Source organism: Pithys albifrons, chromosome 1, assembly GCF_047495875.1.
Source record: "Pithys albifrons albifrons isolate INPA30051 chromosome 1, PitAlb_v1, whole genome shotgun sequence".
NCBI lineage: Eukaryota > Metazoa > Chordata > Aves > Passeriformes > Thamnophilidae > Pithys > Pithys albifrons.
The window spans coordinates 79,137,596-79,161,113 of NC_092458.1; the positions used below are offsets into that span (position 1 = coordinate 79,137,596).

Genomic DNA, 23,518 nt, shown 5'->3' on the forward strand with positions numbered 1-23,518 from the left:
AGGACCATCCTGTATAATATATTGGCCTTTTGCTGGTACAAATTCATGCCAAAAGGAGCAGCAGGTTTAAGTCTTATCAACAAATCAATGAGCAAAACTCAAATAGCCGCAATTATTATTGAGTTCTTACTCTGGATTTATGGTGCCATGAATTTGATGCCTTTGGATGTCATGTGGGTGGTGTTCTCCAGACTGTTTTCCTACCATAACCTAAGCTGCTACCTCTGGGGATTCAGTGATAATAGTACGGACCCTTGGGAAGGAACAAAGGGGAATTTTTTCTCCCAACCCTTTGTCCATTCCCCATTCAAGTCTGCTGCAACAGCTTTTGAGATGTTTAAATTCTCCCTGGATGCCAGAGATATCTTGCTCTTTATGGTTTTTCGGCAAGGTTGTATCCCTGCGGCCTACAGTATGTTTGAAGGTAGGGCCAGGGTTTTTCGAGAACGCATTCAGAAGCCCAGCCCAGTGAAGGGGGAAAAGCAAGAGAATAAAACCCCTGATGCCACAGTGAAGGGGGAAAAGGAAGAGAATAAAACCCCTGACGTTACAGTGAAGAGGGAGAAGGAAGAGAGTAAAACCCCTGACGTTACAGTGATGCAGGATGGGGCTAAAAAAGGGGAAGAGGGTAAAACCTCTGATGTTACAGTGACGCAGGACGAGGCTAAACCAGGAGGACAGGCCAAGCCTATGGAAGTTGCCCCTATCCAGAAAAGGAAATATAAGACCAAATCAGACCGTCCAGCGGACGATGAGGGGGCTGCTGCACCTCCAGAGCAAGCAGACCCAGAGCCTGAGATCATCACTGAGTCATTGTCATTTGATAATCTCCGTAGTTTGCGGAAAGACATTGCTCGACACCAGGGCGAGCCCATCCTGACTTGGTTGATCCGAGTTTGGGACCTTATGGGTGAAACCTTACAACTGGATGGTGCTGAAGCCAGGTTTTTGGGGGCTCTGGCCCAGGATGTGGCTATTGAACAGGTGTCTGTGAGGGAATCAAAGCCCCTTTCACTCTGGGCATGACTTCTAATGAGTGTAAGAGAGAAGTTTGTTTATAGAGAAATCCTGCAAGAACCTCACATTAAGGAGACTTGGAACACGATGGAAGAAGGAATTTTACATCTGAGGGAGGTGGCAGTGATGGACGTGCTTTTTGGAAGGGGTGGGCAAACCAATAATGACCCTGACAAGGTCAGATGCACACCACATATGTGGTGGAACCTTTCACGCTCGGGGCCAGCTGAATACACCGATTTCCTGGCATCCATGTATAGGGAAGAGAACCAAGAAACAGTGGGCGCTGTAGCAAATAAGCTCCGGATATATGAAGGCATGACCCACAGCCCAATGCAGGCCCGTATTTCTGCTGTAGAGACATTGGTTGAGAGTCTCAAGACGCTGCCTGCAGAGGTAAAAGCGATCAGAGAGGAAATTAGGGAAAGTCTCCAAGTGGCACCAGTGAGAATGAGAACCTCTGAAGTAAGAGCCAGACGCCCCCCAGCCAGAGGAAGTGGACAGACCTCACGAACTGAGATGTGGTACTTCCTAGCCAAACATGGAGAAGACATGGAACAGTGGGATGGGAAACCCACCCGTGCCCTTGCAGCCCGAGTACAAGAACTGAAGGAGAATGGAAGAAGGTCAGTGAGAGTAAGTGCAGTCCCAGTTTCCCGCGGGCAAGAATCTGACCCACAGGAGGGCACCTCCCAGGTGTACTCATCAAGAAAAGGTTCTGACTGCTATGACCAGGATCAGTGTTAGAAGGGCCCTGCCTCTAGCCGGGTAAAGGCACAGGACAACCGTGTCTATTGGACTGTGTAGATTCGATGGCCTGGTACATCAGACCCACAAAAGTATAAGGCTTTAGTTGATACTGGCGCTCAATGCACATTAATGCCACCAGGACATGTGGGCTCAAAAACTATTTCTATTTCTGGGGTGACAGGGGGATCTCAAGAGTTGACTGTGCTAGAAGCTGAAGTGAGCTTGACAGGGAGAGATTGGCAGAAACACCCCATTGTGACTGGTCCAGCCGCCCCATGTATCCTGGGCATTGACTACCTCAGGAATGGATATTTTAAGGACCCAATGGGCTTTTGGAATAGCCACTGTAAAGACAGAAGAGATTGAATAATTGAACTCATTGCCAGGTCTCTCAGAAAGTCCTTCTGCTGTTGGACTGTTGAAAGTTGAGGAACAGTAGGTGCCAATTGCCACCGCAACAGTGCACTGTCGGAAATACTGAACGAACCGCGACGCTGTGATCCCCATCCATAAGATGATCCGTGAACTGGAGAGCCAAGGAGTGGTCAGCAAAACCCACTCACCCTTCAACAGCCCCATCTGGCCTGTGCGTAAGTCTGTTGGAGAATGGAGATTGACTGTGGACTATCGTGGCTTGAATGAAGTTACCCCACCGCTGAGTGCCGCTGTGCCGGACATGCTGGAGCTCCAGTATGAACTGGAGTCCAGGGCAGCAAAGTGGTATGCCACTATTGACATTGCTAATGCGTTCTTCTCCATTCCTCTGGCACCAGAGTGCAGGCCACAGTTTGCTTTTACGTGGAGAGGCGTGCAGTACACCTGGAACCGACTACCCCAGGGGTGGAAACACAGTCCCACCATCTGTCATGGACTGATCCAGACTGCACTGGAGAAGGGTGAGGCTCTAGAACACCTGCAATACATTGATGACATCATTTTGTGGGGGGACACAGCAGAAGAAGTTTTTCAGAAAAGAGAAAATCATCCAGATCCTTTTAGGAGCTGGCTTTGCCATCAAATGGAGTAGGGTTAAAGGACCAGCCCAAGAAATCCAGTTCCTGGGAGTGAAGTGGCAGGATGGACGCCGTCAGATTCCAACAGGTCATCAATAAAATCACAGCAATGTCCCCACCTACCAGCAAAAAGGAAACACAAGTCTTTCTGAGTGCCATAGGGTTCTGGAGGATGCATATCCCAGCATACAGTCAGATCGTAAGCCCTCTGTACTTGGTAACCCGTAAGAAGAATGATTTCCACTGGGGCCCTGAGCAGCAACAAGCCTTTGACCAGATCAAGCATGAGATTGCTCAGGCTGTAGCCCTTGGACCAGTCAGGACAAGACCAGACATGCAGAACATGCTCTACTCCGCCGCCGGGAATAATGGCCTGTCTTGGAGCCTTTGGCAGAAGGTGCCTGGTGAAACTCGAGGCCGACCACTTGGATTCTGGAGCCAAGGCTACAGAGGATCTGAAGCCAACTATACCCCAACAGAGAAAGAGATCCTAGCCGCCTATGAAAGAGTTCAAGCCGCCTCAGAGGTGATTGGCACAGAAGCACAGCTCTTTCTGGCACCTTGACTACCAGTCCTGAAGTGGATGTTGTCAGGACAGGCTGCCTCTACACATCACGCCACTGATGCTACCTGGAGCAAGTGAATTGCCCTGATTACGCAGCGCGCCCGTATAGGAAAATCAAATCGCCCTGGGATCCTGGAAATCATCACAAACTGGCCTGAAGGTGAAAATTTTGGTCTAGCAGATGAAGAGGAAGAGCAGGTGACACGTGCAGAAGAAGCTCCACCATACAATCAATTGCCAGAAGAAGAAATATGCTACGCCCTCTTCACCGATGGCTCCTGTCGCATTGTAGGGACTAATTGCACATGGAAAGCAGCTGTACAGAGTCCCACCCGACAAGTTGCAGAAGCTACTGAAGGAGAAGGTGGGTCGAGTCAGTTTGCAGAGCTTAAAGCCGTGCAGTTGGCCCTGGACATTGCTGAATGAGAGAAATGGCCAAAGCTTTACGTCTACACGGACTCATGGATGGTGGCCAATGCTCTCTGGGGATGGTTAGACCGATGGAAGAAAACCAATCGAAAACGCAGAGGGAAACCCATTTGGGCTGCCAATATATGGCAAGACATCGCCACCCGAGTAAAGAAGCTGATTGTGAGAGTCCGCCACGTAGACGCACACGTGCCCAAAAATCGGGCCAATGAGGAACATCTCAACAACCAACAGGCAGACCGAGTTGCACAAGTGAAAGTATCACAGACAGATCTGGACTGGCAGCACAAGGGAGAGCTGGGCCCAGCTCTCACTTGGGCCATCAGGGCAGAGACCGAGGGGTGGATTTAACCATGGACATTATCTCTCAGGTTATCCATGACTGTGAGACATGTGCTGCCATTAAGCAGGCTAAGAGAGTGAAGCCCCTGTGGCATGGTGGACGCTGGGATAAGTATAAGTACGGGGAGGCCTGGCAGGTTGACTACATCACACTGCCACAGACCCGCCAAGGCAAGCGCTATGTGCTCACCATGGTGGAAGCAACCACAGGGTGGCTGGAGACACACTCAGTGCCTCACGCCACTGCCCGGAACACCATCCTAGGCCTGGAAAAACAAGTCCTGTGGTGCCATGGCACTCCAGAGCGAATTGAGTCAGATAATGAAACTCATTTCAAGAACAGCTTAGTTGCTACCTGGGCAAGAGAACATGGCATTGAGTGGGTGTATCATATCCCCTACCATGCACCAGCTGCCGGGAAAGTTGAACAGTGTAATGGACTGTTGAAAACCACTTTGAAGGCGTTGAGTGGAGAGACTTTCAAACACTGGGATCAACACTTAGCAAAGGCTACATGGCTAGTCAACACTAGAGGCTCTGTCAATCGAGCCGGCCCTGCCCAATCAGAACCCCTTCACACTGTAGATAAAGTCCCTGTAATACACCTGAGAAGTATGCTAGGGAAAACAGTCTAGATTAACCCTGCCTCAGGCAAAGGCAAACCCATTTGTGGGGTTGTCTTTGCTCAAAGATCTGGTTCCACCTGGTGAGTGATGCCGGAAGATGGAGAGACAGGATGTGTACCTCAAGGGGAACTTATCTCTAGGTAAACAACTCATACTATTGTATTTGTAAACACTTAAATATTTGAAAGAAAATTTAAGTTTAATGTAGAGTATTGGCATGGAAGAAAATTTAGGGGTGGATAATGTTGTAGTTTGGGATTATTATGTAAATTCTCTCCCCTGCCACTTAACTGCCCAGGCCAGCAGTTAACAAAAGTAGTTAACTGTTGATCACTTGGGTGGGGGCAGGTTTGTCTCTTTTGGGTTTTTTTTTTTTGGATATTCTTTCCAGTCTTGGCTCAGCGGAACACGGGAGTGGAGGCTCAGAGGAGGCAGGCTGCCCTGCTGGTTACTGCTGGGGCTTTCCTGGCTGTCTCGCTGCCGCTGTGCCCGGGGTGCTTTTCTGGCCATGTGACTGCTGCTGCCTACCCCTGACTGCTTTTCTGGCCGCGCTGCTGCTGCTGCCTGCCCCTGACTGGTTCTGACCGTGTTGCTGCTGCTGCCTGCCTTGGATTTGCTCCTGGTTGCTCGTACTTTTCTGCTTCTTGGATGGGGAACACAGGGGGGAAGAGACGGAGTCCATCTGAAAGCTCACTGCTCATCTGTCTCGCTGGAAAGGGACTGAAACTCACTCTGCAGCCAGCCAGGCTGTGACATTGACACTTAAGTATAACTTTTCCTCCCGGAGGAAAACCTGCTGGGTTTTTTTGTTGTTTGTTTTTCTTTTTCTGTCTCTTGTGGTGTTGGGGAAGTGGGTTGCACTAGTCTGTTTACATGTGTATATATATATATATATATATATATATATGTATATATATCAGTTATCCTTCTTGTATTAAAATTCCTTTTCTTAAATTTGATAGAGTGGTGTGATTATCGTGGAGGAGGCCCCTCCCCTGCTTGTGGGTAAACATTTTGGTTTTTTCCCCTCAAACCACGACAGAGGTGAAATCTTCAACAGTAAAATCAATGATATTGCACACGGTTGTAAACTCAGCTTTCCTAATGTTTGAGATTTATCAGAGTTAAACCCTAGTTTAACCCTAGTTTAAATATGCTTCAGACTACTGAAATTTTCAGAAATATCTAGTGAGGTGAGGCTGAACTGACTAAAAGGACTTACAATCACACTAGCTGTTTGAATTCCCTGGCTGCAAAGGTCCAATCTGAGCAGTGGTTTTAGCTTTATTCTTGCCCCAAGGCATAACTGCCTACTTAATAATGTAGCAGTAGTTGATCTTTTTCTTTCTCTCTTATTGCTCACTATGTCCCATCCAATGTCTAAAATGGAAGCCAGAACAAGTGAAATATGATGGGTTTAGGCTGATTACAGACTGCTTTTGACAGAAGGACCTACCAGATTTGATTAAATAATTTGAGTTGTGTATGAAACACACATGCAGAGTAGCATGGAGAAGCCTAGTATAAAAGTGAAGAGTCATAAGTTATAATTAGTATCATCTATATTCAGAAAGCAAGCAATATTCTCTTCATTAGCTCTATTCTGCTCTTGTCCTATTGCATAATGGTTCCTGTGAGTTCAAGCTGAACAAAGTTGTTCAGGTCTCAGAGAATTGCAAACAGAGTTAGGCAGTTGACGCTCACCTTGCTGTCTCCCTATTCTGCCTGGCCACTGACTTGAGACATGGGAGAGACCCATGTCCATGCCATTAGGACATCTGGTTCTGCTTCCACAGATCTGAATAAAGTCATGATATCCTATCGTATCCCATGTTCAAATGAGGGTTTGCAAGCTAGACATTCATGTCTCAATCTTCTCACAGGTTTAGTTAGAGAACGTGCAACAGAAACCCTCACATCTACAGGATGTATTCCTACCAAAAAGAGTTGACATTCCCACTTTTACTGAGGGATGCAGGTAGAGACAATACTTACCTTTCATGTGATAGTTTAATATTTACAGCACTTGACCAGGAGATAGGAAGCTTGCCTTCTGGACTCTCTGTGATCCAAGGGAGACTGGACTCATGTGCCCCAAGAAAACATCTTAAACACAAAGTAGATTTGAAAAAAAAATGGTAAGAAGTTTTCATAACTCCTCCTTTATCCAGTCTGGTGTACATCCTCAGAAGCAGGCTACACTGGGATGGGGAGAGAACATTCAGCCTTCAGTGAAAAGGGTGCCTGAATAGCATACAAAGAGATGTTGGCTGGATTTGTCTCTTCTCAGGACTGAATTTATGGTGTAAAATAGCCATTATGCAAAGGATGAAAGTAAGGACCTGGCATCTTCTTACTTTATAGTGCGTGTTTCTTAATAAAGTTCCTTTTTTATATTTCTATAAAATCAGACAAGAACAAAATCAACTTAGACAGAAATTCAGAAATTAAAGATATTTCTGAATTTGTCTCATAGAAGGTTGGAGTCCCACTGTTCTATACTGTAGACAGCTATTAATTATTTCATGCCTTAGAGGCCACAGTCATGAAATGCCACTTCACTGTTCCCTGGAACAAAACAGAAACCATTAGGACTGTCTGCCTTTTTAAAGATCGGAGAGAAAATTATATTTGTCACAAAGTTCCCAGAATCTCAAGTCTTTTGTTAAAATGAGACAGAAATTTACTGCTGGACATCTGTTTCAATGGAAGTGAGGTCTACATACTTCATCTTAGATACCTTTTGGCTTTTCTTTAGATTTAAAAGAAAAAATAAGTGTACTTTTGTTAATTTTTTCCTGTAAGTTTCTCATAACACATTGTGATATAAAGAAGATTTATTATTCAAGTTCAACCAGTAGTTTTCACTGTTCACTCTATATAGTTATAGTAAAAATTTCAAAGGATAGAATGAAATTAACATCTTATTATTTATAAATTACTAGGACAAGAAATTTTGTTTGTATACTCTGAATTAAATTATAATAAAGTAGGCAATTCTAATCAACTTTCAATTTAAAACAGATGAATGGAATTACAATTGGTTTACAGAAGACATCTAAATGAAATTCATAGTACTTTTATAGCTGGTTCTAATTTATCAGCATTTTACCTGGCACACCCATACATCAGTAGAAATCTTTGTCTTTCAAGACTGAATCTTTAAAAAAAAAACCAAACAAACAAATAAAAAACCAAACCAGAAAGAACAGCTGCTTATTTGTAAATTCTCAAGTCCAAAGAGTTCTCAAGTCTGATGAATCTCCAGCATCAATAAGAGCTGCATTTTAATAACCTGGACTTCTTAATGTGCTAGTAGATCAAGAAAACATCAAAGAACAAAATGCAGCAGGCAAAACAGACAAGTTCTGCTGGGAAAGGACATCAGATCAAAAAGATGGCACCATATCAAAGAGATGACTTGCTGGCACTATGCTTTTTTACTAGCAGAATAGATGATTATTGCAAAAGCAATAAATGTTAGTAAAAGACATGGTAAATGAAGGTGAAACAAAAGGGAATCACTTGACTGCTGCTCAGTGACCATGGTTAGCTAAGTAAAATCTCCATTTCTTGAATGCACCCCCCCATTACATGTCCCCATATTTGCAAATATAAATAACACTTCTGTAATATTTAGTTTTCGATTTGGAGTTGGCACCACTGCTACCTCTTTTTTGGAATCTTTTACTGTTGCATTTGGCAGTAAAAAGCATCCTAGAGAATAATGTAAAGGAAAATTTATCCCTCTCACATAGAACTAACTGCAGTCATTTTCTTATACTTACACTGTAAATAATCATTTTTTGTCATTTTCTTCATTTTGATTATTTTGTGGTTGCAATCTTTAGTTTTTACGTTTTTCCTTTATTTTCACTTATGCTACATGCTCCATTAAATTCCAGGTTGAACAGTTCCTGAGTCATATTTTTTTCAGTTTGACAGTGTGTCTGCACTTTTGTTTTATTATTAAATTCCCTCTTGCATGTGTAATCTTACAGCCAAGACCTCCTTGAATGTAGAAAGACTTTTAAGATCTGCAAACCCAGATTTCTGTGTTGTCTTTCTACTGGAAGTGTTGTACTTTGAGCTGAGCGGGTATCTAGCAGCATAAAATGTTATTTGTTGTATTGCTTTAGTTGGATGTGTCAAAACTGTATCTTACAAAGTTAGTTTTGTTCATGGAATGATTCAAGGCTTTTCTGCCAAATACAGTTCCATGAAAGTGTCTTGAAAAGGTTGACAGCAATCTACTGGAAAACACCGAGAAAACCATGAGCAAAAGAGGAACAAAATAAAACATTCCCCATGCCCTCTGTCTTTGCCCTGTCACACCATCATCAAAGCCTTATGTTTGTTTTGTTGACAGAAGTCTCTTGGTTACTTGACTTCTAGTTATTTTAGGCAGAGAAAATTGATGCTACAGCCAAACTAAGGACAGCTTTTTGAGTAAGATGGGGATGTTGTACATGCAATGTTCTGAATCAGTAAGGACCAATTTTTATAAGCCAGATTTCATCCTAGCCAGAACAGATCCCACTGAGAGAGGGTACATCAGGAGAATCTATTTGTTTCAGTGCTGTCCAGGTACTGGGTTCATGCTTCACAGTTTGGGAACCATTGCCTTAGATTAGGGAAATAACATCACCTCATGTATTTTCATATCTTTCCCCCCCACCTCTCCTTTTTTATAATATTTTTCCTTTTAAAATTCTATATAGTTTTGTAATTTAAAAAACAATAAAAACTTTTGGCACTTTTAATTGCACTGACTATTTGGCATTCTTTTTTTTTTCCTTTATGAATTTCAGAGGATTAGGCTGTGTTTTTTTCTGTTAAAGTGATATGTTTATTTTGAGAAACTAAGTTCATTTATCTCATAAGGGTTTTTTGATTCTTATTCTTATATTCTTTCTTCTCACATAGGCACCTTCATTTGAGAATAACACCAAGCTATTTCAAAAACTCTTTTATCATTCTAAACTAATGTGACTAATATAGGCACCTTAGATAAGGCAGAGCTTTTATTTTAGAAGTCTTTCTGAGTTGGGCAATCCTCATGAAGTACTTAAATTTCCTTTACAATCCTTTTGGCAGATCTTTAGACGGCAGTCTGGGCTATAAAAGATCAAAATGTAAGAAATTTTTACCTGTGTCAGACCCTGGCTGCCGAGTCTCTTTTGAAACAAGTTCTTACAAGAAAACTACTTCTGATTTCTCTTTTTTTTCCCCTGAAGGTATTGGTTGTGGCAATTTTGTCTTTTCTTGTCCCCATATCTCTTCTTCACTGTTTTCGTTATGATTGATTCAAGTGGTTAAAACAATTATGAAAATAGAGATGTGTGACAAATACATACAAGCATGAGTCTTGGATTCTTAACACACAAAGAGTTCAGAAATAAGCTCCCAAATCCCAAGTGCATTGTGATCATCAGTATCACTAACTACCTTTCTCATTAAAGATATCAAATATATTATCCCACCAAAACTAAATTGAATCTCATTCTTTCAAATCTGTGTAAGATTGGATGGTCCACAGCATAGTAGAGAATTTAACATGAGTTCAGAATGAAAAACCTGAAATGATAAGATAATCCTTTTTCAGCATCAAGCATATGAATATTTACAAGTTTCAAAAGTTTTGAGAACTATGAAATAACTAGCACAGGCTGCTTCATGATATCACTGGCCTGAACATTAGGTGGAACCATCTGCACGATGCCTCTTTACACCTCAGTCCTGACAGCACTTTATCATTGATAGCATCTTGCATTTGGGTATTTCCTCCCAAGTGATAGAACCTTTCACATTCAAGCTGTGTAAACACTACAAAGGAATTGAAGTAAAACTGCATTCTATATAACACTAGGTTCTTTCCTGAAAATGTCTACTTTGGTAATGTCTTCTGTTTGTCACAGTATGAATTGCATTTTTATTTTACATTTTCTCATGTCATATTACAGTTTCACTTCTTGAGCAAGGTTAAGGAAAGTAAGGAAAGTTTTGCTGAAAGTGTTATCTAGTAAGAGCAACTGCAACAGCTTTTTTGCAAATTGATTGGGATTAAATGCACTAGAAAAATATTCCAATAGACTTTGAAATGAAAATGAGTTAAAATTGGCATGCAGGTCCTTTCTACTAAAATCTTAAGTGTTTCTTCATATTTCGGCTTGCTTCTTTTCCTCTTCTCCTTTATAAGTCTTTGAAACAGCTTTTAATGGACTGTGGTGCACTATGGTGCATTTTTGAAAAGTTCTTCTGAGATTTCTTTGAGAAGGTCAAGTATGTTCATTGATTTACTATTGTTATATACTTCTGAAGTCTCCAAGTGGTTTAATATCAGTTCATAGCAGAAAAGGCCTCTAAGCAGAATGAGCAACATAAACTCTTTTAAGAAGTTCTTTCTTTTTTTTCCTTAGCACAATTCTTTTTAAAACAAAGCTTTTACCAGTTTGTTATCACATTTTTAAAATGACATACCTCTGCTGAGAAAAGCTGCTATTGAGACTTCCTGTCACGATCAAAAGCTCCCCTTGCACTTTTTGCTTTGTACTCCCAACTCACTTAGGCTCTATAGCCTTGCTAATAATAAGCCCTCTCATAGTCACTTCTCACTTTGCATTTTCTCATCCTTATCCTAGTTAGGAAAGCAAGTCTATGCCTTCAATCAATATCTCTTTTATGCAAGGGAAAAAGAATATCATCTCTTAACACTTTGATTCAAAAAAGTACATTCAAATGTACAACATGGCTTACTGATCTGCTTTAACATAGATCTCATTGTGACTCTAATATTTCCTTATATATTTACATTTTCTGAGTTGTAAACTGTTTCTTGCAAACACGGATATGGATTCAGCACATTATATTGTGTCTAGTTTTGGAAGATTACTTTGTTTGTTTGTTTGTTTTTTTGACAATCAGATCTATTTCTGTCTTGGTTTGAGATAAGCAACTGCCAACCCCCCCAAGCACAGAGAGAAAAGCCTCCCTCCTAACACCAGGGAAAGGGAGGAAAAGAGAGGGGAAAGGAAAAAAAAACACTTCAAACCGCATTTATACTAAATCTACATATATTTTTCACAGAAAGAAAGAGACAATTAGAAGAGAGTACAAATATACACTCACACAAGTCTGCAACAACAAGTTCCCCACCTCAACTTCATAACGGACACACAAATTCTACTGTCCTAACTACACATTACTTAAGAAGAAGCTTATTCCCCAGGGAGACAAACCCAAGCAGAAAGGAGAGACCCAGAACAACACATTTTACTTTCCTGAGGTACCCTGTGAGCCAGTGGTGGGCCTGGTCCTCTCCATCCCCCCTGGGACAGCATCGTGCGTCCTCCCCAGAGGAGGGCTGAGAAGCGACTGCCTTAACCACTCCCACACTGGTTCCTACTTCCCTGGAGATGATGTCATAATGTGGTATGGAATACAAAGTTACTGGCTAGAAGAGGTCAGCTGTTAGCTCAGCCCAGCTCACGTCAGCTGAGAGCTTCGGCCTAATCCAAACTTCAGAGCCCAAATCTAGGCCCACCTAGGTGAACCCATAACAATTTCTTCTATAGAAATGTTCCCCTAAACTTTTATGAAATATACGTAGAATATTCTAGGCACTGAGCTAAAAGTAGGGAGCTAAATTATGTAACTAAAAGTTCAAACTACATGAAACAAAGCTGTGTTTTAGACCCAGTGTTGCTCTCATTTCATGAGACCAATGAAAGTAAAATTTTTTAAAAATATACTCTGCATCCATAAAATGTGGAAACTCATTATACAGCACATGAAATATTTGTGTTAGGATTTGCCTCAAATCGAGTTTGACAAGTAAAGTCATTAAGCTTTCAGCAATAACAGTGTTTGTGTTGTCCTTGAAAATAGTGATAAGCACTTGAAATCATCAAGAGGCTTGCCCTTGACTGTAGTAAGAACCCTGAATGAAAGTGCATTAAATGGAAATGTGTAAATAACTTTTTAAACAAGGGATCTATCCCTACAATTATTGTGCCATTTACAGATGTACAGCTAGAAAATATATGTAAGCAATATATTTTGCCATTTTAGTTGGAGACCTTTCACTTACCCAGCTGTCACAGAGAAAGAAAGGCCTTGCTAGGTATGAACTGATAAATCATGATAGATTTTGCTCTATTATCATAAGTTATCATTGGTTTAGGATGTACACCAAAGAAAGCAATAAGAAATTCCACATGGAATCATACTACCTTATCCTGTATCTTGCATATCACTTTGAAAGGCTAACAAGGTACTTCTCAAATGTCAGTTATCAAACAAAAATAAAAAGTTGTAAATTATGAAACAAAAGATTGTGAAATACAATTGAAAGATAAGTGAGCATGTACTTCATGAAGTTATGATTTATTTTCTATAACAGAATCAGGCATTGACTTTTTGTCACTATTTCCTAAATTTACGTCATCCATGTGATCTGCGTATAAGTTAATTCGGGAATACATTTTGCAACAAAATTTTTGAAAGAACTTGTCAAATAACAACCTGTTGTGTTGTTGTACTACAGAACAGATATTTAACTTTTTAAAATATCACGTACATGCTATTGCTTTTTCTGTAGGCCATTAACAGTCATTCATTTTCAAAGCTTTAAAGCCAAAACTCCTCCAAAAGAGTATTAATATTTGCAGGTAAATGTGTACTTTTAGTGGTAGGCTCTGTTTGCAGAGACAGACACGGGCGTGCTGAAAAATTTCACTTGTAGGATTTCCTGATGGTAATCATAGTCACAGTTCTGAAACCTAAAGCCTGATTATGATGTCTTAAGGGGTTTGTGTGAGTATAAGCATTGTTTTTAGTAGTTTTACCAAAACAGGTTAAAAGTATATGTTAATCCTTTCTTCTTTGCAGACTTACAGTTAGATAGAGATAGTGTGTTAAATGACACATTTTTACTTAAAGTGTGATCGTATCATCACATTTTTGTGCTTTTTTTCTCAAACATATTCTGGACTGCATTTGTTTTCAACTTTAGACTGTGGCTACTTGTGTATTTAAGCAAATTTATAATGCAGAAGGCTATTACACACTTAGGGTGCAGATCACCCCTGGGCCTCATTCTATTTTTGTTCAGGCAAATCTGTCAACTCAGTACAATTAAAGGAGCCATAAAAGTGCTGTTCAGTGAAAATCTGGCTCACTTGAGCAGAGAAACTAGGCAAAATTTAATGGTCCTGATCTAATGGTCTTCAGGTCTGTGAATTCTCTCACATTATTTTAAAAAAGTTCCTCCTTCAAATGGGTCATCACAGCTTAAAGAAATCTCAGCAATATTTATGCTGAGAGAAGTGAATTTCTTCATGACATAAAATACCAGGAAATGCTAAAGAAGACACTGGCTGTGAGTTTTTAAGGTTTCCTGTACTCCCTTGTTTTGAAAGTGGTTTAGTAAATAATTGTTACAACTTACACTCTTGGCTTCACCCAAGTTGAAAAGATTCCTTACACCTAAAGACCACTTCAAATCAGACTTCTATTGCTTTATGCTGCTGACACAAATCTTCATCTGTTAAAATGGTAGAACACGTCAGTTGGTGTTTGCTAAACTTACTCTCTGCTTTGGGCCTTGACTGCATATAAAAACTTTTTACCAAACACAATTAGGGAGAGGTTGCTGGGTTTGACGAGCTTTAGTTTGTGTATAATAAAGTGAATTCTAGCACGTTTGTGTGGATGATAACATAGAAATCAAGGTAATCCCTCACTGTAGGAGTTATGGTCACTTAAAAAGTCTAGCTCCAAGCCCTGGGCAACTAAAACAGTTGATATGAAATGAATTGAGCACATAGACATGCATTCTCTTTTGAAAATTATGGTTCTAAATCTGTGGAAATGAGAAATATAAGCTATTTCAGCAAAAGGTGTCATAAATTGGTTTGTGTTGGAAGGGACCTTGAAGATCATCTAGTCCCAACCACCATGACATGGGCAGGGACACTTCCACTAGACCAGGTTGTTCAAAGACCAGATTGCTCAAAGTAATACAGCACAGGAAATCACTCTTTGTTTTCAGATCACTTTGTGCACCACGATGTGTATATATTCCTATGTAGGCCAGTTCTTGTGACATACATATTACATATTAGCTCTGTCATGTCAGCACGTTTAATATGACACACTGCTTTCAAGAAGAAACTGGCTTTGAATGCTATAGAGAAAGAAATAATTAGGTTGCAAGATCTTTTGCACAATTTCTTCCTCTCATGACAGTGATGACTTTCTAGTGATATTCTTTCTCTGCCAGTCATGAGAGTGTCTGTTGCTCTCAAATAGTTGACTGAAAGAATGTCATGTTTATAGCCTATGACACTGAATTATTCTGAGCTGAGCTTTAAAAGATGAAGGGCTTATAAAACTGTTCTATAATTTAATTCAGTGTATATGGATAATACCAACATGAGTGCAAGGGATGAGCTATCCATTCTACATTATATTATCTAAAGGAAGGCACTTAATTAATTAGAGGGATATGTCTTGATGTAGACACGAGACAGTCCTGACTGATGTCCATGGCAAATCTTCAGCTGATTTCAGCAAGAGGAGAATTTCAGTGCATTTACCCTGTTTGTCTGGTTTAGTTTTCTTTGTCATATTTGGCTCCATTTGCTGAACAGAATATTAAAAAAATTACTGAAATCACAGATTCCCTGGGGGACCATGAATATTAATTTCTTTGTATTTTTGATTAATTAACCATGTGCTAATTATTGCATTTATGGACTTGAAATGACTTATTCTTTCTTGAAAAAAATTCTACATAATATCTGTCATTTTAAAACCTTCATGCACAGAAAATTTGCTATTCATTGTACAATTACAAATCTTACATTTGTCCCTCTAGACTTAGTAGAGCATACACTGATGTCTGGAGATTTAAGACTTTTGAAAAAGTACTATTTTGCTTACTCCTGTGCAACTAGACATATGGAACCTTTCTAGATATGCATGATTTTAAAATACATGCTAAAATAATATTGTTAACATATAATCATTTCCTTTTCATTCCATGTTTGAACTCAAAGATTCAAAGATTCTGATTAATCACAAACAAATTCTCTCCAAATCAGGTTTAGTGTTAACATACACATTTCTTTTAAGAGTAACTACTGAAATATGATATATGCTTATGCTTCTTTAAACTTAATTTTGTGTTGTCTGACTTTTTAATTCACTTCAATGTTTACACCTTAGAATCCCTAGGTATGATCATTTATACTGATTTACTCTTACTATTTCTTGTTTATACATATGTATATTATTTTATTAATAAAAGTGTTATTCTACAGAAACAATAAGATGCACCATCTCAAGTGTTGTTTTGAATTGTTTCGTAGTGATATAAAAGGTTTAATAACTTCAAAAAACGTGTCAGAAACACACAACACCTGGCATACAGACATGAAAGATTCTCTGTTGCATGCTAGCCATTTCAGGCTAAAAATGCTGTAAATATATAGTAATAGGAAATAAATATGTATTTGTATATACATATATAGAGGAAATAAATATATATCTATGCATACATATACAGATACATACATATATGTGTGTACATCTGTTTATGTGAGTTACATATTCTGTCAAAGTAGTGAATAATATTAGTTAAACCAGGGGTTTTTTTCCCTTTCTGAAATATTTTGAAAGTAGAAAGGCTATCACAGTTATCTGTTCATTTGTATAATTATGTTTGAATTTATCTTAAAGATTATTGTTGTGCATCCATAAATGTGGTGCCTGGATGTCTAATGGAGAATCATTCCATCACTGGCAACCTGGCAGTAAATCATTATCATAAGACAACTCTGACAGCATAGCACAGCATAAACTATTTTTCTCCTGGTGGACTTAATATAATAAAAAATCCTCTGAATCAATGCATGCAATCATAAGTTGAAATACAGCCTTGGTTTATATATGTGTACTGCTCTAGAACAAACTGTGGATCTTCCTGCATTCAGTCATCCCAGAGACATTTCCATTTCAGGTACATGGGATATACAGAAAAGAGCTTTTTGACAGTTTTTCCAGACAGTGGCTATTTGCCTATCATTTCTGCCATTTGCTTATCATTTTTGCTTATCATTTCTGTTCATTACATTTTTTGATATTTCCTTATATAGGCTTAGTTAGGTTACGTAACATTACAGAGCATTGGGCAGTTCTAGTGTCTGACAAGCTATACTGGAGTCAGGCATTCTGGGGAAGATAAGAATTACTATTTTCATGATAAAAATACATAAGTGATTGTTTCAGACATAAACCTTTTTTTCCTTTCCTGTTTTTCTGCTGTTATGAACATTATGTAACTGGTGGCTTTTAGGCTGTCATTATGAGAAGACTGAAGTTTGCAGAGCTTAGAGTGAATTATAAATATGACTCAACAACATTAATATTGTTGAAGAGAAAAACCACTGCCATATTTGGAAAATATATTTCAAGGATATGAAGTAATCTTTTTACCCTGCAACAAAGCAATGATGGAAGCAGTCCTGATATCTGATGACCAGTTCTCAAGTACGTTTTAGGTTTTCCTACAGCACACATCCTCCTTTTGTTTTAGTCTCTCTTTTGACTGACCTTATGTAATGCAAAACCTGAAGAAAAATGCTTCCTTCTCCTCTTTTCACAACACATTATCAAGAAAAGTTTGCTTTCTCCTCCTTCTTCACCCCTTATTAAAGAATTATTATTTTCTCCTGGTAGCTGCAGCGAGGAGACTGGAGACAATGGGAAACAGCCTTGCTGACTTCAGTGTGGGAATGTGGACAAGCATGACAGGGTCCCCAGCTCAGGATAGGACATCCCTATGTCTATATGGACCACAACAGGACACTTCATCACTGCCCTCTCACCTTTCGCCCACAGAGCTCTCATTTTGATACTCACTGATGACAGCACCCAAGTCACATACTTGACTGCCAGCGTTATCAGAGCATTCCAAGGTATCACTGAGTCTGCAGAGACAAGGACCAGCTGGGCACTTTCAGGAAGAATGACACCCAGAATGACTGCAAATTTAGAAAACAGCTCTTCAGAGGAAAGTAGGATAAGTCTAGAAAAACCTCAAAGTCCTCACAAATAATTAATATAGAGTGAATGCAGTGAAAAGGTAGGGGACTTATTTTGTAGCAGAAATTTATGTGTCATCTTAGGAAAAACAACTCTAGGACTTTTATAAAGTTGTCTAGGCACCAAATGCCTTTCTACTTGGTAATATGTCAAATATTTTCCCTTCTCACTAAAGAATTTTTCAGGAATCAAGAGAGCATACTGCACAAGTTCAATATCTTTGGTGTTTTCAGGAGTATAATGCAGGCAATTTTCAATTTATGGCACATCCCATAAAATTTATATGAATGGATATAATTTCATTTAAGCTGATCAGCTCTGACAGCTTGCAAGCATGAAGGGGAATCACACACTGGAATCTGCATTTTGTTGTAGACTGGACTACAGTTAGGCTGAATTGCTTTTCATCCCTGAACTACAGATGCAGACAACTGTAAAACTCTTTGTTTCCATGCAAATTAGATGTTGCTATAGACTACCGATCTCTCAAGTTGCCATCACAACCTTTCTCAGCTTGGGAAGGTTTGGATACTATGCAAGTAATTAGTACCAGTAATCCTCTGTGCAAGGTATCTGACAAATTAACTGCACAGCTACTTCTAGATATCAGCTTGTAAAAAACAGTGTATTATACTGCCTAAAAATAATCAGGTAATTTTTTTTCCTTTGAATTAATCCTTAAATTTATTTATAATATGCATGAAAAGTAAAAAGAAAAAAAAAGTGAATTGCAATCTAAAATAAAAACAGGCAGCAAAACAAGAATTAATTGCATACACAGTTGTTATGAAATGAACTCATCTAAATGCAACTATTTACAGCTGCTCACCAAAAGCAATTCCACCCTCCCCTCAATATCGACCAAACAAATTTACCTTTTCAAGACTGGTAGTGTTTTGAGAAGAGTGTATGGACTCTAATATTTTTAGAGCCTTTATTATATAGATTAAAAAAAATTGTAAGAGCAGAGAAATACAATGAAACTAAATTTAAAGTCTGCCACCCAGACAAAAACCTCCTATACAGGCGCAGAAATATATTCTCAAATATTGGTCAAATTTTTGGCAGGAGAGTGATTAGATGTGGGCAGAACAGCAGTTTGCATCATCATTATGTGGCCTGCAAACAGATTTTTGCATAACAAAAAAAAAAAAAAGACCATTCTAGAGTCTAATAAATGCCCCCATTAACTGTAATAGCTTCAACTATAGCTTGAAAGGGGAGGGACTTCAGGGAAAAAGAAATCCGTTCAGCTGGTTCCAAGACAATGTCACATTTCCAATGTAGAAAATAAGTGGAACTGTTTACAAAAGGCAGTCTATTTTTGTTGTATACATGTGTCTCTTAGTATTTTGTCTAATCTTAGAAACAGTGGCTTAGAAACTGTGCTGGATATTCCAGGCAGTTTTATTAGGAATCTTAAAGTTACATTCCTCAGCTAACTGTTACTGACTCACCACATTTCACTGACCATTGTTCATCTAGAGCCAGTAACTTGAAAGATTCTTTCAGTATACTGACTTACTTAATGGACCAAACTAGTAGACATCCCTCTAGCTTTCTATGCTCTATCCCACTGGTGCAAAAAGATAGGGCATCACATTATCTGTAGAAACAACACATAACATGAGGAGAAGCTACTGCTACCAATATCTTCCCATTGGTATTCTGGATGTCTACCACACTACAGTTGCAGTTGGTTTATCATTAGATCTCTCCCTGCTCCCTTCTCCCACTCAGGACTGGACATCCTAGGCAAGGAAACTCAAGCGATGTAAAGGAGTGGTATCAAGTGATGTCAAAAAGAGTCTTAGCTCTAAAACCATAAACTGGTGGCACTTCAGTGGGATTTGCGTGAGTTAGAGACAATATGTACTTTTTTAGTCTCAAAAAATATATCTGACACATTTCAATGAAGTAGATAAAAAAAAGAATTCCAATAACTTTCTAAACACATATATAGCATAGAATTGTTATGTGTAGGTCAGATCCTTTTGCTGTCACTTTGTAAGTACCTGAAGATAGATATCATATCTCTCTCTTGTATTATGTTTGGTTCTTTAAGCTATAAATCTTCAGCTAATTCAATCAAACCTGTTTTCTAGGTCATCTTTACACTTTTTAGTTGACTCTTTGTCACTTACCAGTAAGTAGTTTTTCCTCTTGTGAAGTTTGATACTAAAAGCTCTCCGGGTTTTGTCTCATCTGCCCCTATTTTTCCATTCAGATGTTTTAAATTAATCATATATATAGTAATCATCTAAGAGATAGAATTATTTTTATTGTGTTTATACTTATTCAATGATAAATTCTGTAAATATCGGGGGCTCTGTAATGTCATTTATTGGAATATTGGTATGATATAAAATTTAGTTGTAATTTACTGAGTAAACAGACCTTTAACAAAGGAGCAGACCTCTTCCCTTGTTTGCTGAAGGATATTTTTAACTAAAATCACCACCACCCTGGCATATCCTTCAAAAAACAATAGCTGGGACAATATACACTTGCAAATAAAACTGATAACGTAAAAACATCATGTTAATGGCCCTGCTTATGTTAGGTTCATCTCTTACTTTTACTACAAGAGTAAAAGCAATGTTTCCCTTTTTCTTCTTTCTGTGATTATTTACTTTGGTGCACAATATTTTTTAAATAATTTTTTTCTTCTTTCTTTTTTTTTAGAAACAACATTCATTAACATTTTTATATATATTTTAATTTTTACAGTATAATTATTTGACTGTATCACACGATCAGTCTCTAAGGAGTCTTTAATCTCTCACTAGATATTAGTCTGATGACTAAGAATATAAACATAAAAATATTGGATATGGGGGAAACATTTCACAATCCCAAAAAACAATTCCCCACTGTGTTGAATGTGAGTATAATACTAAGAGCAGCTAGACCTGAACTTGTCACAGTCCTCTTACATTGTTGACAGCTTTCTAGCCTGGCAAGTTGATGAGTGAGGTCTATGAATTACTGTGTATACCTGACAGGTATCTCAGCAAGGAGCCTTTACTTTTGAGGCTGCAGCTGTGCAAATACTCCTTTCTTTCACAGCAAGGTGTCTTCATGTGCAGCTCTAAGTTCCAGTGGGGCAGCCTTAAGTTCTGGTGGGATCACTTTAAGGACATCTTAGGCCCCGTGCTCTTCAATATCTTCATAAATTAATTGGGTGCAGGACAGGAAGGGATACTAAGCAAGTTTGCAGATGATACAGAACTGGGAGGAGCTGTTGATTCCCTCAAAGAGCTTGAGAAATCAGAGGACTGGGCAAAAACTAGTCATATGAAGTTCAACAAGGGAAAGTGCCAGATTCTGCACCTGGCATGGGGCAATCCTGGATGTATGTACAGACTGGGGAATGAGAGGATGGAAAGCAGTGCTGTGGAAAGGGACCTGGGGATCCTGGTCAATGGTAAGGTGAATTGGAGTCCTCTGGACTTGCTTTACAACTTGTGAGGAAGCTGTTTTGAGCCACTTCCTCACCCAAATATCCTATACATCCCACTGCTAACATAAAGAACCATTTCTCTTACTGACACACAGTCTTGCACTGCACTAAGTGTTCATTGACACTTCTGTGCGTAAAAGTGGAGATGAAACTGGGCTTCTTTCAGAGTTCCTTGTCACTGTCAATTTCTGCTGTCCCAGAATCCTTTTTCAGTTAAGCCGGTAGATTTTAGTGATAGTCAATACCATTCTGAACCTTTTATAATACAACCATCAGTGGAGCACAGAGATTTCACCAGCTAGTACAGTAAAATTAAGCCATTAGAAGTAGAAATAAGGTCTAAGGAGTGACAGGCAGGACTACAAAAGTAAACAGGTATTTCCCTCTCTCTCCTGCCCCCTTCTCCCTCATCTTCACACCCTTCACTGAGTTTAATCTTCCAAATATATCTATATTGTCCTGTCATCAACATCCCATAAGTGTTGTTACTGTACTACAGGTGCAGAATTTAAATGCCACACACTATTGGTGCTTTTTTAGATTCACTTTAGCCTCCACTTTCATCAGGCTTTAGATAGCAGTTTAGCATTTGCAGTACCATATTGTCCATCTGAGGCTTTACTATCTCTACATTGTTGTTTCTGCAATACAGACTTTCAGTACATGTTTTATAAAATATTCCTAGATATCTTTTGCCCAAGAAGATAAGCTGAAATACTTATTTGATTGAGAAGCAGTGTTGTTGAATTAAGCTCTCCTGCAGAAAAGTTGAGAAGAAAGATTATGTAATGTGAAGTTGTCATTTCCATCTTTTTTAATAATTTAAGGTTACAAAAGGGTATATTTTTTGCAAATCTTCTTAGAGAAGTATTCATAAAGTAATATCATAAATTTTATAGCACCCTGCTGGACTAGATCTACAGAACTGTTCCTTTGAAAAGGGTAAAGAAATTAATTACAGGAGAAGAGGTGTTTGGGTTTTTTTCTAGGTTTCTTATGAGACAACTCCTAAAGCTGGGATACTGAAAGCATAGCTCCAGTTCTCTTAAATTCTACCCAGTTAAAAAAATGAGAAATCACAAACTACAGAAAGCCTATCACTTCCTGAATTCAAGAACTTGTCAGGTTTTGTGAGGGTGAATAAAACTACTTAAAAACTTGCCAAAGATTAAGACAAATATTTTAAAGGACAGGTCAAATCACTCATAAATTTCAAAAATCTTCTGCAGCTTTTATTGTAAAACAACTCAGAAGTGGTTCTAACTCTGTCCAATAAACAGTCTTGGAGGAAGGGGGGGATGTGTTTACCTGACTGAACCTCTTGAGTGTGGCTGGGAACATTAGCACTTGTATTCACCCCTAAAGTTGAGGTTAAATTTTCCAAGGGCTGTATTTGAGCTGAACAGCAACGCTCGTCTTTCTCCTTTTATGAATGCATATCTTACTCTTCTGTGCTGAGTAAAACAGTGCATTTGAAATCTGAAGCATGTTTAATGGTACCTTCATTTTCATTCCAGACACTGGATATTACTTTTCCCCTTAGTGAAGTCCCTATGTACTGGCATTGCAGCTGTGGTAAAAAGATGCAGTCAAGAGTCTGGGCTTCGACAAAATTGTATCTGTGTAGGAGTCATTCTGAACTCTTAATTTTTGTACTGTGTGAGGACAGCTGAGTGCAGAGCACAGGAAATGTGCTGGGAACCAAGTGACTGCAGAGGGATTCTGCAGTACAGAAGAAAATTTTAAGAAAGGCAGTAAATGATCAAAATAGAACAACAGATCCACACAGATAAATGTCACCTACATCACTTACAGTATGACTAACTTAAAATATGGCTAGCTTTAAACAAATCATGGAGTTTTAAAATAAGGCAAATTATGCTTAATTTTTATCTTTCAGTTATTCAACTTTTTTTTAGGATTTGAAGGTGCTCTCTGTGGTCACTAACATTAGCAAATTCTTTTTTTTTGGGGGGGTGGGGGGGGGGGGTGGGGAGGAGAATAGCAAACAGATTCCTCTGTAAGTCTCTAACTGTAATACCTGGAGCTTTTGAAAAACTGAAATATCAAGTTCGTGAAAAAACCAGCAGAAATCTGAAATGCTCTAATGAGGTTTTTTGAGGAGTTGAGTGAAATTTCATAAATACCAGTACTTTCAAGAAAATCCATTGTGAAATTGGGCAGAGAGGAATTACCTTGATAACTT

At 39.0% G+C, this 23,518-nt stretch overlaps 1 protein-coding gene across 3 annotated transcripts in view; it reads left to right on the forward strand.

The window, feature by feature from the left end:
* Positions 1-23,518, forward strand: part of GRM5 (glutamate metabotropic receptor 5) — a 264,345-nt gene that overhangs the window by 172,883 nt on the left and 67,944 nt on the right. The window lies entirely within an intron of this gene.